The sequence below is a fragment of the Lonchura striata genome, chromosome 4 (genome assembly GCF_050655825.1).
Source record: "Lonchura striata isolate lonStrDom1 chromosome 4, ASM5065582v1, whole genome shotgun sequence".
Lineage (NCBI taxonomy): Eukaryota > Metazoa > Chordata > Aves > Passeriformes > Estrildidae > Lonchura > Lonchura striata.
The window spans coordinates 39,069,114-39,088,759 of NC_140706.1; positions in this window are offsets into that span (position 1 = coordinate 39,069,114).

Consider the following 19,646-nt stretch of genomic DNA (forward strand, 5'->3'; position numbering starts at 1 on the left):
TCACAGGAGCCACCCCTGTAGCCCCCAGTTACCAAACTCCTGCCACATAAACCTCATACAACTCTTTTGGTTTTAACTAGCCAGCTGATACCTCTTTAGCTGTTAGGCTTCTCATTAAGCTGGATTTTATTAATGGTGTCTCGATACATGTAGGAGATTCTGTTCAGAGATCGCTTTTAATTGCTTGTGACGCATCAGTGGAACATTAGTGACATCCTGTGGCAGCACAGAGACAAGTTGTGTTCTGGACACCTTGTGGGATGAGTTTCATGAATTTGTCTCTGTTTTCTTATGATTTGGCTCAAGGTCTGCTTCTGGAGAGCTCAGGCACATTTTGGCAGAATTCTGTTTTCTGGCTTAAACAGTAGGCAAGCAAGCTGTTACTAGACCATCATTTTACAAACAGTAAAGGATGGACAACCTTATATCAGATGCCAACTCAAAGAATAAGTCATCTCATATACAGTGTTGTGTTATCCTGAGGTATTTTTTTTTAATACTTGAGCAGAATTTACTATAAACAATAAAGAAATTAATTTCACAGGAGTGTGTAGAAGAAATGAAGAGCTAAAGCAGTATTTGGCAACACCATTTTCACAATATTTTTTATTTATTTTTTAAGGTGACAGAACTTAGAGACTTGAATGCAGAGTGTGGTAGTGTGCTATTTGAAAAAGTAGTAGTATTTTAATAAATAAATTTGTATGTCCTTCACCTGACATGGTGGACACTATTGTAAGCATTGTAAATCAGTCATTTAAATTATCTTCGAAAATAAGAAAGGCAAAAAATGTGACATTAAGCATTCAGATATGTACCTGTTGTGTCTATCTTTGGAGAAGAGCCGATTATCTACCATGCAACTAAAATGCAGTTATTCTGCCCTGTTTCTGTAAGGAGATGCATCAGATACAGTACTTACATAGTGCAGGTAGCAAGTCAGGACTATCAAATTTTCTTTTTCAATAATTTAATCTGAATATTGTTACTAGGACTTGACCTCTCTACTTTCATTAAGAATTATTTTAAAATATTTTTAATTCTGTAAGAGTAAGTGAAAACAAAGTGGAATACGCCTGGTAATCAGTGGTCATTTTCCTCCTAGATTTTTCTATTTTCTGCAAATAGGTAAATATAACACATTCATGCTACTATACTCAAATACATATTTTCAATTTTTATAAATACATATTTGTCACAGCAAATTCAGACATGCTAAGATTAATAAAATATTTTTGTTTATTTCAGGAAATAACACCTACTGTTCTCTTGAGTCAATGCAAGGTTTTTGATATCAATGTAAACAAGGAGATTGTGATGGAAATTGGCCTCCACCCATGATGCAATGAATACTCTATTTCCAGGGGTATCTCAATAATTCAAAGTTTATGCAGTTGCAGCTGGAAGTTAAAAATAAAAAAGATAGTTTTACAATTATCAAGGAAATGGGTAAACTAGATTATTTTATGTTGCCAGAACCTTTTGCTGATTCTAAAATAATGTGCAATGTACTTCATAGGTTAATAAAACGTTTAGAATGAATTGTGCTGTGTTGGCCAAAAAGCCTGTTTGGCTGACAATTTTCTTACTGTGCTTGCATGTGGTAATGATGCAAGCAGTGATATATGAGTGGAAAAAAGATCAAATTGGTGAATTGAATATCTTTTTAGATACCAGAATATCAGAATAGAGATACAGAAAAAACATGCCTAGAAAGGAAAGTCAGAGTAAGAATGAAATAGCACATGTTTTTTCTGTTTGCTGTTTATATTGCAAAAGTAAGTAGAAGGCAAATCTAAAGAACCAGCTCCATTTTGCTAGGGAGGTTCAAGCTGATACAAAAGATAGCTGCAGTGTGGAAGCTAAGGTAAAAGAATGTGACCACAAAAACAGACAGAATAATTCTACAATATTTTAATTTTTATCTGAGACAACAATAAAGGAAATAAGCCCATTAAAGTTAATTTCTGATTTCTCAAGAGAATTCATGGTCAGATTTGTTCCATGTGCTATGAAGATAAATTCTACTGTGACAAATTGCTGTTTCTGTTTATAAGAAAGGAAGATGCAGTTAGAAGAAAAAATCTGTGTTACAGCTGCATTTGACAGGCTCCTTGTTTTACTCAGATTTATTTGGAAGAGTGAGGAAATAATGCCTGATAAATCCATACAAACATGATATTATGTGAGGATCAAGAAAGGAAAAATAGAAAAGAAATCCAAACAAAACCTCCAAGCAACAACCAAGTATGATGCAGAGGGTGGTATAAGTTTTTTTCAGGGAGTGGGAAGTTCATAAAAATATTTACTAATATCATTATCCATCTGTATTTATTTCACCAAACCAAGGAAATATCTTTTTGTTTTATTGCATGTAAGGGGAAAATCTTTGAAACACACCTGTCACATCAACTTTCCCAACTGATTCATAGCTTTTAGTACAAATGCTTAGCAGCTGATATTGTAAATTTTAGATTGTCACTGTGATGTCCCTGTTTTTTTCCTCTATGCTCTGTTGAATCAACCTATATTTTGAAGGGTTCATTAGCAGTGCAGCTTAGTTGCTCACTTCATAAGAATTCAAATTCCAGAATTTATATCTCCTATTTTGCCAGAGAGGTTGCTCAGTGATGTTGTGGACTCCCCATCCTGGAGATGTTCAAGGCCAAGCTGGATGAGGCTCTGACCAACACAGTCTAGCAACAAAACCCCAAACCATTATGTGATTCCATATTTTTATTTTTTAGATTCCCACATTTTTTTCAGGTTCAGAGCATGACTTGTAAAATCCATTTTTGAGCATTTTGAAACACTTTGTTTCTGCAGCCATGAGTTCCTTTGGAACTTGTGACACAGGGAAAAGGGCTGATATTGGTAATTCCTTCATATAAGGCATTCAGCTTCCTTACTGACACAGCAGAACTGAATTCCCTACATTTTCCTAGGTGAATTCCAAGGTATCCCTTTACAGCTGTTACATATGAGGGCACTTGACTACATAGATACAAGAGGAAACCACATTTTAATTCCTTGCTCTTTTTTAGGTGAATTTATATTTTTTTGATGAGTGTTGTCAATCAATTTCTGATATGTAGATTGTCACAGCCAGAGGCAATCCTCTCCTCTGTTCCAGCAATATGAAAGCTGTGATATCAGAGCCATTTTTATTCAAAGTTTGATATAATGAATCTTAATCTAAGTGAAATATTGGTGTTACCACAGCATTCCAGAAAATGTGACTGTGGGAGATGCTTGCAGCCTGAAACTCTTTCTGTTAATTGTGGTGGTTCTGCAATCATGTTCGTCTCTCTAGAGGTACAATTTGTTGGAGACTATGAAATTTGGCCTTATTAAATACACCTGCCATGAAATTAGCTGGAGGTGAGAAAAAAAACCCAACAAAATCCTATTTGAATCTTCCTATGCCATGTCTTAAGTAATCAAAGGCAAAAGCATCACACCTGGAATGTAAGAAGAATATTTTGCTTCCTGTAGGTGCTCTTCAGATAGGAAAAAAAAACCCTCTGGATGCTTAATAGGACAGTGTTGTGTGATTTTTGCATTATCCAGGCTCTACCCTCAAATGTAGACATAGGCTGTCAAAGTTATTTTATAAGCTTGAAGTATAGTACAGGCAAATATATGCACTTTGTAAAAATAATGACAGATGCTCTGTGTCCTGAAAATTGGCAAATATTCCTTAAATATATAAATTCCAGCTTCTGAGATGTTGTGAACTATTTCTGTTAATCTTGAGTGGTGGTGACCCTACAGTGATAGTCTCCCTGTAGGTAAAAGAAAATATTTTTGTTAGTAAATAATCAACTGTATAGTTGAAAAATAGAAGTCAGAGTGAACTGGAAATCAATTATAAACCCTTTGGGAAGTATCTTAATTTATACTTGATTGGGGCTCCTTTCTTTCAAAGATTTAAGTAGAGAATGGATTAGAGAACTTGTTTTCATTTTAATCCACCTAACTTCCATCTGCCTGTGCATATTTTTGGTGAAAGATCATTTCTTTGCACGAATCTATAAAACTACTGCTCTGCTGTATTTCACAAGCCTGACATTTAAGAGATTATTCTGCAATTTACTTTCTTCCTTCTAATGTTAAGTCTTTCAAAAATAGCCTTTTAGTCTAAAAATAACCTTTTTGAAACATATTCATTAAAGATCTGTTTAATGTTATGATGAATGATTGAATGAATGATTGCCAACAGTGAACAAGCTCTTGTTCAGGAATGTAGGCGCTGAGCAAGATTTTTATCAAAGTTGTTCTGATAGCTGTAGCAAATCACATTATTGAACACTTGAAAACAAGCAGTTGTATTCCCTGCTTTTACTCATCTCCTTAAGTTTCACTAGAGAAAAGACCCTCTTATCATACTGCCATAAGGAAGAAAAGAGCAAAACAGGTGAGAAAGAAAGGTTTATATTGACAAAAACACCATGGTATGTTAATGGTTTAGTGCAAAATAGGTCCTGTAAGCAGCCCGTGCTAGGAAGAGAAGAGCATGAGATGCTTAGGTTTGGAAGCAGGAGTAGGAGAGGCTATATGTCCTGATCCAGAGATGGAAATGAGAAGTGTTGAGATTAGAGTAAGGAATCAGCAAAAGAAAAAATGCTCAGAAAGGCTAGAGTCTGGGTTAAAATCAGCAAAAAGGCTCATTACTGCATTTAATATTCACATCCAAAATCTGTATGTAGCCTGAATTTTCAGTTGTCATTTCTTTGCTTCAAGGGAGTATTTTATTGTATAGAGAATCATCTCCTTTTTATGACTGGTTTACAGTAAATAGTCTACTACTCTAAAGCAAATAAAATTTACTATTGTTATAAGTTGTTTTATCTGATCAAGTAGGAAAGATCTGTGAAGTGTTTTAAAAGTTACATAATATAGTAATGAAATATATAGGTGTCAATGTGGTACATGAAAGGATCTGAACTTTCAGTATAGTGTTTTGTAGCATACATGTCTAAAGATAAAGTACACATCAAGTCTGCAAAGTCAAACATTGGAAAGCTATGAAATGCAGAACTTAGCATGAATGTTTAATTTCCTCTCCCACTTAAATTATAATTACATAGCTCCTCCTCAGGTCTCCTTTACTGGTAGGAAGATTGGGTCTGATTATAATTCATAACTGTCTTTGTGAAAAGAAAATGTGCACTGAATCACACACTTATTGCAAAAAAAGTAAGCAAGTGCCCCTTCCCTTAATACTTACCAACTTTACTAAGAATGAGGAAACAGAAAATATGTATGGGGGGAACAACAGTTTTTCTGATTCAGCAAACTGTGCTCCTCCTCATCCAGGGCAGCTGGTGCCATGTTTAAGTGACTAGTACATTTCAGCAGTGTCCTAAGTAGCTCATCCTTTGGCACTTGGATTGAATGGAAGACACAGACTGCAATGTTTTGAGAAGGCCATGTCAGTGAACACAAGTTACGTATCTAAAGAGTATGTGTCTGGATAGTTTTCCTGACTTCAACCAATATGATTATTCAGAGACCTAGCCTAGATTCAAAACCTTCATGTTCTGAGGCTGACACAGAAACCTCATCTTCCTGACCCCCTGTTATCCAGATGAATGATGCTCCTTATTTACCTTGCCCTCTGCAAGAAAGGATTCCTACAGGCACTCCTGTCAGACTCCAGTGTTTTAGAATGTGATGTACATAGGCTTCCTTGTAGTTAAAATTTGTCATGAAATATGAGAGTGTAAATTTGAAATAACCTTAGAACATTTAAATAACTTTATTCTGCTTAGCATAAGCCCCATTCTAGTCCCATCAAAACATGGCAAATTCTCAATTATTTCAGCATCATCAAGAGTAAGATCTGCATGTGGCTTTAAAAACCATATTATTGCTATCTTGCACTTACACAGCATAAAGATTCTCCAGATTCCACTGAGCTTTTATGAAACAACCTGTGTTAAATACCAGTGTGAACAGGACCATTTGACACATAACCTGCAGAGCTGAATAGAACAGCTTTATGTGGTCATGCCAGTATAATGGTGCTCACAGCTTGCAATGTGCAGTAGATACTGCTACTCCAATAAAGAAACAGTGTTTTTCTCTTCAGAGAGCACAACACCAGCACAGAGCAGGAGGCTGCCACACAGTCCTCCTGCAAGATGCAGGGACACTGCAATCTGAGCAAAGCCAGGAGCCACAGGCACCTCAGTAGTCATGCTGAGAGCAGGGGCATTGCCTCTCAGCCAGGATATTGTATCTGCACCTGCCATCATCTCCTTAGGAACCACAGCACATTTGAAGGATCATGATTTTGTGGCACAATATATTTGGAGAAGAAGAAAATTCCTAATGCACTGCAAAACTTGGAGGAATATGGATGTGGTGACTTTCACTGAGAGAGAGATTTAATATCTCAGCTGAAATAAAATGGTGAAAAGTAATGGAAAAATCTCATAGGGAAGCAATCTCCAAAGTTTAATAGTTTTTCATTCTAAGTAGAATTTTGAGGAGGATTGCAGAAAGGAAGTATAAATTTATTAAACTTTCTAGTATATTAACACTCAATTTTTTTTCTATATGTCCATCACATGAAGAGATGAAATACAGTTATGCTAACCCACTTCATAAGTGTGTGTATACATACAAAAATAATAACAAAAAAATTTTCACTTTTATAATTTGCTTACACAAGGTGAATTAATGATTACTTGATGACTAATACTGAAGCCAGTCCCATAAATATCTCATCAAAATATTTTACAGGCCAAGTATTAAGTTAAAGTTTGATATCATGTGAAATCGTAAATAAGAGACAAAATAGAAAGTAACTGGTCAAAATATTAATTTAATGACTTCAGTTATTTACATCACCCATGAAAACACACTCAGGGCTAAAATTTCTGTAGTCAGATTAGAACTCCTCCTCTGCCCTTGTTTTGTTTTGTTCTGTAGCAGATTTTCCAAATCCAGAGCATCAAAAAAGAAATGGATGATTGTGTATACTTATGACTTGGACCTATAAAGGCACCGACAGACACAGGGATTTTCTATGGGATGAACCTGACAGATAAAACCTGTTTCAGTTACCACTGCAGGCTCTCTTTCAGGGAGTTGTAATGACTTTGAAGTGGCAGAGACTTTGGATAGAGTTTTCAAAACAAAGGATTTTTTATTGATCTTTAGGAACATAGTAAGCCTGAAAGATGGTTAAGTAACAAAAACTGATGTATGAGTTGTCTAAATTATATTGCAGCAGAATGGCTAATATTAAATATATTTGAGAAATGAACAGTGGGATTTAGAGACATATTTTTCTCTGCTGCACATTCTTTTCAAGACTGATTTCCTGTTTGGAACTTTGTATAAATCCATCTCTTTTGAACATGTTTTATCTATCCCAAGGTCTTTGCCAGAAGGTTTTTTAAGATCCTGGTGAGGAATTTTAAAGCTGGTCAGACTGTTTTACACAATTAATCCAGACAGGATATAAAAATCTCATGGTAAATCTTCTTTTTGACAACTTGGATAGCACACAATTTAAGTAGTCACTGCAAGTTTTCTGCATAATCTAATTTTAAGATTAAATTCTGTAGTTCAACATTTGAATTCACACAACTAGCTGAACAGAGACATTCATCACACTGGTTTGAATTTAAACCATCTTATAGAAAAAATAATACCAATTATTCACTCAGAGTCCTAATACTGTTTCTTACCAGGCTGAGACATAGCCTGGAAAAAAAGTCTTCACAGAACACATGTGGAGAAAACATGCTTGTGTCATTGCTTTGGTGGATCTTTCTGAACCAGTTGTCTGCATGGCACCAGACTGTCTAACTAATGGCATTGCAGTCCAGCTTTGCATCCTGCTTCCTTTCCTTAGGAATCTGGGAACAACATTTCACTGTAGCAGCATATTTCTGAGCCTGAGAAGGAGGCAGATACATCAGCTTTAAAGTAAGAAAATACTTTGGACAAATTAAGTTGCATATCTTAATGGGTTTAGTATCAAAATCTTATTAATGACTGAATAGTAAGACATTTAGTTCAGATTGATTTGAAATCACCTAGGTAAGGCAAATAATTTTTATATGCTTTTTTTTTTCGAAGAGAGAATCCTTAGCATGCAAAACCACAACTAACAACAGAGTAGTAAAGCATCAGTTAAAATTTTCCTTAGAAAAATACTGAGAGAAACTTACCAAAAAAACAAATATTGCTGTTGGCTCAAACTTGTCCCAGAGGACTCTGGCTAAAATAACAGAGCTGTTTAATTATTCTGAAATTGATTTATACACAGATTTATGCAGCTGGGAATTTTGCAGGGCTCTGCACCATGACAAGCAGTTAAATTCTGAGTAATTATTTCTCTATAGCTAGCTTTCTGAAAGAATTGGGTTAATTTCTCCTCAGTCTTAAATGAATGTTTATACAAGTATATCCAATATTTGAGATGAAATTCCCATTTTTAAAATGGAATACCAGAAAAATAAATGGAACCAAAAATTCACATGGCGAAAAAAGTATTTTAAAAACATCTGTGAATTTCATGGAGAAGCTTATTGCACTTTTTGTAATTTAATTAATTTTAAGTACACTGGATAGAAATTGTAACTTCTGATATAAAGTTTGCCTGGTATTATATTTATGTGTTTCTTGGGAAAGGTCATAAGCAAAAAAATACATCTGAATAAAGACAGTACTTGGTTAAAATAATTATATCACATGCATATTTTGGCCTATTTAAAACCTAGATTCAGAATAGAGCTCAACACAGGTTTCCTGAGAGACCAAACAAAATGTATATAGTTGACACTCTTCTAACTGACAGATAAGCAAGTAAGAACCTATGAAACAATTTTACAGGGAATTTTCAGATGGATTCACACATAGATTCACTGCACAGATTTGCTGATGCAGCCCAAATACCCCAAACATCCCTAGTACTTATTTCTAGTCCTCATTTGTTCTGTTGATTGTGCAGTCGGAGTAGGAGAGTTAGGAGAACAAAGCTCTTTCCCAGCTCTCACAGGTGAGAGATGCTCCATCCATGTGCATAGCTCTGTCTCCAGGTACATCACAGCTTATGGAAGTGGGCAGTGGCTCCACAATACAAAAAAAGACCTTAAACCTTCAGAGAGCAGCCAAAGGTGGGCAACAAATTTGCTGAAGGGCCTTGAGGGGAAGCTGAATGGGCAGTGGCTGAGGTCGCATGGTCTGTTCAACCTGGAGAAAAGGAGGCTGAGGGGAGACCTCACTGCAGTTAAAACTTTGTGAGGGAAAGAGGAGGGACAGGCACTGATCTCTCCTCTGTGGTGACCAGGGACAGGACCCGAGGGAATGGCATGAAGCCGTCTCAGGGGAGGTTTAGGCTGGATATTAGGAAAAGCTTCTTCATGCAGTGGGTGGTTGGGTACTGGAACAGGCTCCCCAGGGAAGTGGCAGCAGTCCCAGATCTGACAGAGTTTAAGAAGTGTTTGGAAAATGCTTTCAGTCACATGGTGTGACTCTTGGGGTGTCCAGTGCCAGGGCCAAGAGTTGGACTTGATGTGGGTCCCTTCCAGCTCAGCATATTCTGTGACCAGAACCAAATCAAATTTGAAGAGTGGATGTCCTGTATTACTGTAATGAGCTATATCTTAATTCCTAAAGTTAAAACAGAAATATGTTTTTACCATATTAAGTATAAACTAGGATAGAATAATCTTGTTACATGTAATATGAGCCTACCTTTTTTATTTAACATATCCAGCAATAAATTGCCATTAAAATCCATAAAAAATTAGTTTGTAATGAAGAGCAGCTTTGATGAGTAGGTTAATTCTAAGTGTAGGCTTATACTGATCAATAGTCAGTAGAGCTCTTCCTCTGCAAGCCCAGCACTTAAGTGTGTTAAGTTCAACACGCACTTCAGCAGCAGTTTGCTTAAAAATACACAGGTGGAAGACAGACCAACAAAGGTCAAACAATTGTAGCACTTCAACTGAGGAGTTAAGGACAAGAAAGTAAATGTTGCTCTTCAATATGTGTGTAAAGTAAAGCAATGTAGGGAATCCAAGATTATCCAAAAGCGCACCCAGAGTGGATTGCTCTTATGTCAGTGTGCAGCTCATTTTCACATTGAACTTCACGGACAAATAACAAAAGACCACCTACAAACAATTACAATTTATTTACTGGATTATATAATGCTGAAAACACCATCATTTTGCATACTAAAATGTTAGATATAACGTCAGAGCAATGAAGAATTATAACTTTACCAGGCATATCATAGAATCCAAATGGAAAGAGATGACTTATTATAAATTCTATCAATAATACAACACTATTTAAGTCAATTTAAGGGACAGCATTTTAATTATTTTAATTAAAAATACAAAGAATACTTGGCTATCTTGAGAAGTGAATAAACTTATGGTTTGACCCATGTAATCATAACTAATTGTTTTGACAATCCATAATATCACCAGAGGGACAAAGTATTTTTATGCTCATCGCATTTAATAGATGAAGATCTATGTGGTCATTCATTTGGAGTTGTATTATTCCTTCATCTTGATTATAATTTTCCCAAGCAGCATCCAAATTTGACACATACAGACTTTAAATACTGAAGTTTAAATACTGAACACATTACCTGAACAACCCCAGGAGACATTAACAGAGTATTTAACAGAAGCATGGTTTGGTAAGCAGAGTACAATCTGCCTTGTCTATTTCCTCTCCTTTTGAATGTTGAGAACAATCTGTTCTCACAAAACTTGAAACAACTAAATCTTGGCACACTGTTACAGAAAATGGAATCATTCAACTGTGCATTTGATAGAAGTAGCCCTCCTGTTATCTCTTGTGTGAAATCCCTTATATCTACTCAGATATAAACACATTGGCTTAGTGTGCATCTATCCTGCTAGACAGGAAAAAGGTGACAACAAAAAGAAAAAAAAGAAGGCAACAGAAGTCTAAAGCATGATCTGAAATCAAGCTGATGACCATCCTGCTCTATCTGTTACCACTAGCATTTTTAGAAGTCCCCTACACATTCTTTTTTTTTTTCCCCCTTGATTGCTCCCTTAGGTATCTGTGACCCTTCCATAGCCTCTGTATCTCTGTCCTGCTTTCTGTACCCATCTTGGTTCTTGCTCATCTTTCATTCACACTTATAGCCCATTTCCCTGTTCACTCCCCTCATTCCTTCCTGTTTCATTTTTACCCCAATCTTTCCATGCCTTCCTGGTATCACCCATGCTGCCCACTCTATTTCCAACTGCTCTTTTCTGTTGCCTCTCAGTTTCCTCATTTTCTTTTTTTCCTGGACTTTTTATGTTTTTCCTCACCATGATTTTTCATTCTCTGTTTTTTGTTTTGTGTCTTTATTGCTTGTCTTAACTTCTTCATCAAGGTTCTGCCCGTTATCTTCCTTTTACCTCCTTTATAAACTCTTTTTGTTTTTATTACTGGTTGCCTTACCATTCTCCACCAATAACCACAGTGCTCGTTTTCCTCTTTTCCCTGTTATCTTCATTCTTTAGTAGAAAACATCATTGAAATATAGGGCAGATTTTATCAGCAGAGTTATGTTGAAGACCTGCTCCCCTCTGTTATACAGTAATTTCCATTTCAGTGTATGTAGCATTTTACTACTAATTCCTTTGAAGTGTGAAATCTATTGTTCTGCTAAAATATTGGAGTAATGCATTGTGGGGGGAAAACCCTATCTATAATGAAATTTTAACTCTCTAAATCAACATCATAATGTCAGACAGGTATGTAAATAATGAGTTATTTGTACTACCTGTCACTCTACCTTATCTAGAAAATAATTCAGTAGTTCTTATACACAATTGTGCCTGGTCTGTGTTTTGATGTGTGATAACTGTAAAACATTATCAGTGTCAGGAACTGTGCATTCTCACATCGTTTTTCATGTTAATGGAGCTGAAAGTGCTGAGAACAAAGCCTCACAACTGATGCAAATCTTGTGATTAACACAAAGTTTGAAGGATGTTGTGCATGAGAGAGTCTGCTCAGCCTTGTTTCAGAGCCTTGTTTCTGTAAGCAACGGAAAATGAGAAGGAAAATATATCTTTAGTGTTTTGTAATTGATTAGGCTTGTATCCAACTGGTTGCAGGTGTTCCTTGTGTTCATTAAAACTGAGCATTCAGAGAATGATAATTATATTGCAGCAGTTTGCTAAATATTTGTTGTAACTACATTTTCTTTCCTTCTATTTAAAAAACCCACCCTAATCTAGACATTCTGACTAATTTTATATGTTTGCAGAGACTAAGAGCTTTCTACATTCTTGGAACATATACTCAAATAGTTTTATCATCTACCCCTGGTTTTTTCTTCCCCATGTCCATTTGATTACAAAAGTTGTCTACACTAGGAAGCACCAGGAAACCTCTGTTAAACAGGCCATGAAAAATTATAATATCAACTTTCAAACTGTGACTACATATGCAGGAAGAGATCTTTATGTCAGCCTGTGCAAAGAATACAGGCTATCTTGGCTCATTTTGCCTTTTCACATGAGATGAGGTAATCAGGGGAGCGGTTTGTGCTGTGGAAGAAAGTGCCTGGATGAGTTCCACATCCATTTGCTGGCACGAGCTGCAGAGCCTGCACCGCATTTCCTCTGCTCCACACTTGCTGGATGCAATTACTTTTCTCCAACCTGCACCCATAAGTAAAAGACTGATCTGGATGGCAAGATGTAGTGCAACATCAGGGCTTCAGATTTCTGCTAAAATTTAACAGTAAGCTAAATGTTGAGTGGACCGGCAGAAAGGAATTCCCTTAAGTTGTTGTCTGGTGCAGGTAGTCTTTTCTTGCACTGCCCATTTAGCTATCCATTTAGAAATATCCAAATGCCATACTGTTGACACAGAATGTTAGGAATGTCATATAGCTCAGGGGATATAAGGCATACATGCACAATCTTGGAAATGTCACCTATCCCAGGGGACCAGGATGGAGATGGTCCAAAATGCTCCGAATCCTGTGAGATATTTTAGATGCATTATAACACCAATTTATAGGGGTAAGAACTACCCAAAGTAATTATACAGTATTTTAAGCATCTTGATTGGATTTCTTCCATCACCCCACCTACAGTGTTAAAATCAAGCCAAAGAATCTAACCTGGAAAAAGATAATAGAGAGACAAGATATTGAGATGATAACTCTCCTGAACAGCAACAGAAATTACTGGCTTCAGTAAGACAATTTACATTTCTAAGCTTGTTTGTAGCTTTCACTTACAAAAGTTGAAATATTTACTGTGCAAAAATTATTCAACAAAGAATGGTTTCTCTTACACTTAAATTTTCTATTAACAGGAATGGCATAGGAACTTGTGCCAGCCTTCTTCAGACCTGTATTAAAATGAAGTTTTCTGATTATGTGAAGCATTTATGGGATTTTGAAAACTTGTTGATTTGCCTTCATGCTCTTTCTCAAGAGAGATAAGAATGTTATTCTAGATGAATGAAATTAGTTGCATGGTAGGTTCCCCACTATCTCAGCTACCTATGAAAGAATCAGGTAGAGCACAGAAAAGATTTATTGAATGTACATATTTGGTTCTTTTGTTTTAGGGTAGCTTGTGAACAAACAAGAGAAGTACAACTACATTTCAATGGAACAGTACAAAAAAATATTATTTTTTTGAATTAGTATTTATTCCCAAATTCTAGTCTTGATTCTAGACTGCTTTCTCTTGAGTAGGTGTGTAATCTCTTTTGGTCGGTATGCCATCCTGCATGGCCCAAGACAGTGAAGAACTTGTAGAGTACAAAGGGTCGTTCTTCTTTCCCTTTTATGTCTTTTTTTTTTTTTTGCTTCCAGTCCAAAAAAGCTCCATGAGACTACTTCTGTAGATAACTACTGTAAATGTGTGTGTCATTGTTTTAATTTTTACAAGGTGGGATTTTTCAAAAAAATATGTGAGTCAGATCTTTCTCACACCATTTTCACACTCATGCTGCAAAATTAAACTGTCACAAAATGTTTCTCTGCTTTCCCCGCTCTGAAGTGGAGAACTACATCTATTTCTCCTTTCATCTGTTGTAAAGATGCAATATGCCTTGAGGTTCAATATAGAGATTTAAAACCATAAGGAGTTTCCTGTGAGCTCAGAAATGGTTCTTATGTGTGTGAATATATGCATGCATGTGTGTAGGTGCATCCTGTGAGAAATGAACCTGAAGAAAAAAACTTAGCATGGGATTTTCTGGGTTAGCATCTGCTTTGCACAAAAGGGCTGCCTTATGCACCATTTCTTGTTTTACCCAGATGCTTGTAAGAATTCCCATGTTCCCTATGGAACAAGGTCATGATGTCGGTCATTTCCTTGACAGCAAAATCTCATCACTTCACTTTTTCACCTTCTTTTGCAATCCTGCCCTGGTGTTTTTCAAGTGCCTTCTGCTATGCACTAGATAACACACAGCATTAAAGGCAATAATTTTGAACTCAATGACTTCTTCCTACCATTCTGTTCTGCTTGAGATAGGAGACAGAACTGTTTTCATATTTTTTCTGACTTATTGTCAGCTGAAGTTGAAGTTATTATTGGCACCTCAGTGAATGTACAAATGTCACTGCTATATTCTCTTTGAACACACAAAGAACCAAAACCTAGATATCCTGGGAGCACTACTTTTGTTTGTGCATATTTAGCGTGATTAAGAATTAGAATGGTTGGCATAAGTAATGCTTATTAGGAAGTATGTGTGTGAAAAGTCACCTACTGTTTTTTTCATGTATGCAGGATGAACTCTGCTTTCCATGATGAATCATTATGTTGCTTTGCAGTTTTTTTCCCATATCTCACAAGATCCCACGCAAGCTTTAAAAAACTCACCAAGAAGAAGAAAAAAAAGCCAATTTAAATAACATACCTAAGGCTTATTTTCCTCCTCCATTTGCCATGAAATCCCAGCAAAAACATTATGTATGAGCAGTTTTCTATAGATCTGATACTAACTAGCTGTTAAACAAGAAGACAAAATTCCTAAGGATGAGAACATGCAAATACCCTAAAGAAACTACTTTTTTCTGAGGGATCTTATGACGTTCAAGGAAACTTTATAAAGTTCTAAAGTACTTTGAGACTGAATATCTTCTTGAAGTATCCATGGTTCTGCTAGGCAGCAATCATAAATTGCAGAAGGCATAGATTTTCAGTTCTCACACCATTTTTATGTCTGACAGAATAACTCTATCTGTTATATCTTGTTGCTACCCAAGAAGATTTACTGAGGTGAAAAGCATTGTATCCTTACTGAAAGAATACAGAATATACTTACTATATATATGTCCTATCTAAAGCAGTTTATATATTTGCAGGAGGCTTATACAGTATATTTTGTCCTGACTTGAGTGATAAATTTTTGAAAGTCCCCAGGAATAATGAACTGGAAAATGTATTTTCCCCACAAGGCTCTAATATTTTTTAGCAGGTGATTTCAGGATTCTATAAATAATACACATTTTTTTCTCCATATTTTTTTCCTAAACTTATAGTGTTGTGTTATTTTGCCAGAGGGTCTGGAAAAAGTCAGGAGCAAAATGCCTTAGAATATTACCAGGAATATGTGCCTTGGCTAATTATAATTTTAATGACAATGATCTGCACTAATTTAAGTTTCTAGGAAAGAATTGGTTAATCCCCTTGTGTATTACAGTATGCTGTGAATAAAACTGTTGTTCACAGCTGTACCTACTCCTGCCCTTTTCCTGTCCCAATAAAGGTGACTAGAACAATACATTTTGGGAGGTAAAAATAACTAAGACCATCTTTTGATTAAAATGTACAGTATATAGCTTGTGTTGGCATTAAGATGAGGTGGTTAATACAGGTAAGTGATAAATAAGGACTGTGACTTTTTCGATTAAACTGTTTTATTTGAAAAAGTGAGGGCAAATATTTCCGCACATTTTGCAACTTTCACTGTCTTTTCCAAGCAAATATACATCTCCTATCTAGGAGCAAATTCCCTTGTGTAGCAGCTATTTAGCATAAACTAAAAAAAAATTAGAGAAAAGTCATTGACCAAGAAAATAAAGATTTTTTTTAGCTTTACTACAGTTGTCTTAACTACAAATGTAGATCTGTCACCATCTCTGGAGGTTTTTAAAAGTTGTATAGTAGAGCTGGTGCTTAGGGACAATATAGTGGTGGTCTTGGCAGTGTTGTTTATGGTTGTACTTGATTTCCAAGGTATTTTCAAACCTAAATGATCCTATGGTTGTGTAAAATTTATTTTAAAAATATTTTGCTTGTTTTTCCCCTGCACATAGCCCCAGAAATCACTCAGTTGTTGGGCAGCATTTTAATTTTTATGCCTTCTTCAACACCTGCTTGTATTGCTAATATATATATTTTGTTATATGGAGCACAATTTAATAGGAAATGCTTAAAAAAGCTACATGCCAAAATGGTCTTGAAGGGATGACAATTTTTCAACTAGACAAATGTGCTTTCTGTATTTTTCCATCTACCTCTCTTAAGGAAAATGAGAATGTTAAACAGCAGTAAGAAAAAAGCCATATGGAATAGCAGCCTTGAGAATTATTCTTGAATAGTTTTGCCCCTTGATGAGGTCTTTCTTCAATACATCAACAACATGTATTTTCTCTTTGGTATTTGCTTTTCACCAAATGCTGCATTTCAGGAAGGAATCTCTGCTTGGTTGCAGCTTTATGATTTGGGGAGTAGGATGTTAGTAGGTAGGCTACAGAATTCTCCAGAATTAATTTTTATAAATTCATTGATAAGAAGGCAGCTTTTTGAATTTCAGACACAGTCCAAGAAAAAGCATATAAAAGTTTAGATGATTAAATAATTTTTTTCATATTTACTAAACAGTGTTCTGCATACATTACTCCAGCATAAGTTACAGTGAGATGAAGTCAAAGATAGTTATTTACAAGCAAGTTATTGCTTGAAGAATGATGTGAAATTGTCCCTGAAAAAATTCTTCCCTGGCCTTATAAATATCTTATAATCAAAATATAAATAGATTTTAATACTTTTAGTAAAACTGAGGCTTCATTTCAAATGGCATATTTTACTGTGTCCCAAAAGAGGCTCTGGCTGACTGAGGTAATTAATACAGGTTTGCTCAAAGCAACCTGATGTACCACTGATGTTTTAATTTAATAATGCCTTAATTTTATAGCACAAACCAGATGCAGTAGTGGCTTTACTTACAACCAATTACTTATAAGTAATCTATTTTTACTTTCTCATGCTTTCCTTCTTCCCTATACACATTTTTCCCCCTTACTTGCCTTTTCCACCAAATTAATGACAATCCTATCCCAGGCATGATCTCTGTTTCCTATTCTAACAATTCCACCTTCCTGTATGCAGCTAGAAATTCCCACACCATATCACAACAAATACCTAAGAATCATCAGGATGGTTTTGAATTTTCTTAGTTTAGAAGATTAGTTTATCAAACAAAGATGCTTGATTAATCTGTCATAGCAATAAAAAGTGATAATACATAATCCTTTTTTTCCTATTTACTTTTATATGTACAATGAGTATTACTTCACATAATATATCTGAGACTTGCCTACTACTAAGGTCTTGTAACAAGACATGCAGCTGTCAGGATCACATTTCCTTTTTTCATCTATAATTTCTATGCTTTTTGTTCATTAGTTCTATACCTAGTTCCTAATTTGGTAGATCTATTATTAGCCTTAATAGGTGATTTAAAATTATATTAGATTCATTTATTAACTTGAGATAGAGAATCTATGGTATAGTCAGGAGACATAAAGTTCTCTTCAGTTTGATTTTACTGTACTATAATTTTGTTTTCAGTATTATTAAACATATTTGCCCTTACACTTTTGATACCCCATTGGACACCATAATCCTTGAGAAAAACTGAAGAAAAGTTTTCATTTTAGTACAAATCATAAACCTCAATTAACTTCAGGTTCTAGGCTGTTTTTACTGAAAAAATGACCCATATCTTATTTTCTTATTATTTTCTTTAGTAAATTAACCACTTTATTTTAGTTTCTCTCACACAGTCCAATCGAGCTTGTTCTGTAGTTACTTTCACTTTTCCTCTTCAGCCTTCATGACACACCCTTTTTTTTTTTTTTGTATTCTTTTTTCCATTACAATATATTTCACTGTCTGTTTGTTGAGATTTTCAATCTTCATTTAAACAATTTTTGGGTTTTAAAATTTATACTTTGAAAATGTAGATGTTTAATTGATGATCTTTTCCACTCTTTAGTGTTGATGACCACATATATCTTTTCAATATAATGCAAAGTTCTCTTTGACTACCTACTTCCTTGAAATAATGTATTTTCTCTCTCTTCCTACATGGCTTAATGGTAAAACAGGATGTCAATATAAGTGTCAGGGAACAATATATATGTTTGTATATTTTTAGGTGTAGTAGGAATGTAAAATAAATAACTGAATAATGTGTACGTTCCAGATGCACAGTAGATGGTAAAAAGATTAAAATTATTAAAAAATTTTTCTTCATTACTCTAGTAACTGTTTGCTTTTTCCCCCCCATGAATAATATATTGATGATACTTGACACCATCATGGGAGAGAAATTCAAGCACTTTAGATGTATAAAATTTGTTCTGTTCTACAAGTGCCCTGAAAAGTGCTAATACTGTGTACTATTATTACTCTGCATGTTGACACTAGGAATCTTTTACTTCCCCTAGGTCCAAATCACTTACAAATAATGTAATGAAATTACTTAATCACTTGCCACTGAAATAAAGATAATGGAGGCACACCGGGGAATTTTTAGCATTAAGGTCTGGTCTTGGATCAGGAGTGTGCTTTTGAAACACATCTCTTGCTCATCTCCCCTATGAGCCTTGGCTCGCATCTCACAGCAATCTTGGACCACATGCAGTGAACCTCTTTGGGATAAAATTAAACTGGAACTTGTGATCTCTGAGCCCATACAATGCCCTCCAGCTACAACTGGGCAGGTAATTCATGGCATGATGTCCAAGGTGAAGCAGCTCTGGTGTGCAGAGCACAGACACTCTTCAGCTCCACTGTTCTCTTCCTACTGGCCTGTGTTACCAGCTAAGGTAGGCAGAGCTGCTGATCCTTTGGAAATCAAATGTACAAGGCTTATTTTAAAAAATTCACAAAGGAGACATTTTATAGGAGACTAAAATACTCAGTGTTAACCTCTGACCATATTTCTGTTCTTCCAGAGCATTAAGCTGTTTTCTAAGGAGTGCTATAGGGCTTTCAAAATAATTACTTTAATTTTGGTCTTGTTTGAAAAAAATGAAACTTTCCCTATTCAGCTGAACAAAAACATTGACAAGTGAAGTACTTCACTGACATCTGTAGTATTTTCAACATTAGATTTAATGGGCACCAGTATTTAATTTTATGTTCTTAAAGTAAAAATGCTTTTTCAAACTCTTCAGGTCAGAGAAAGTATAGGAGTGAGAAGAGGAAGGTAAGTGCAGGAAGGGAAACAAAATCTGTAAGAAATGTTATGTTTAAAACAATCCCTGCATTCTAAAAATCTCTGTAGCAATATATTACTTTGAAAAGGAAATCTAAGAAACTTTTTAATAATCAAATTAGGTTAGTTAATTAAATTAAATAGCATGGTAGTCT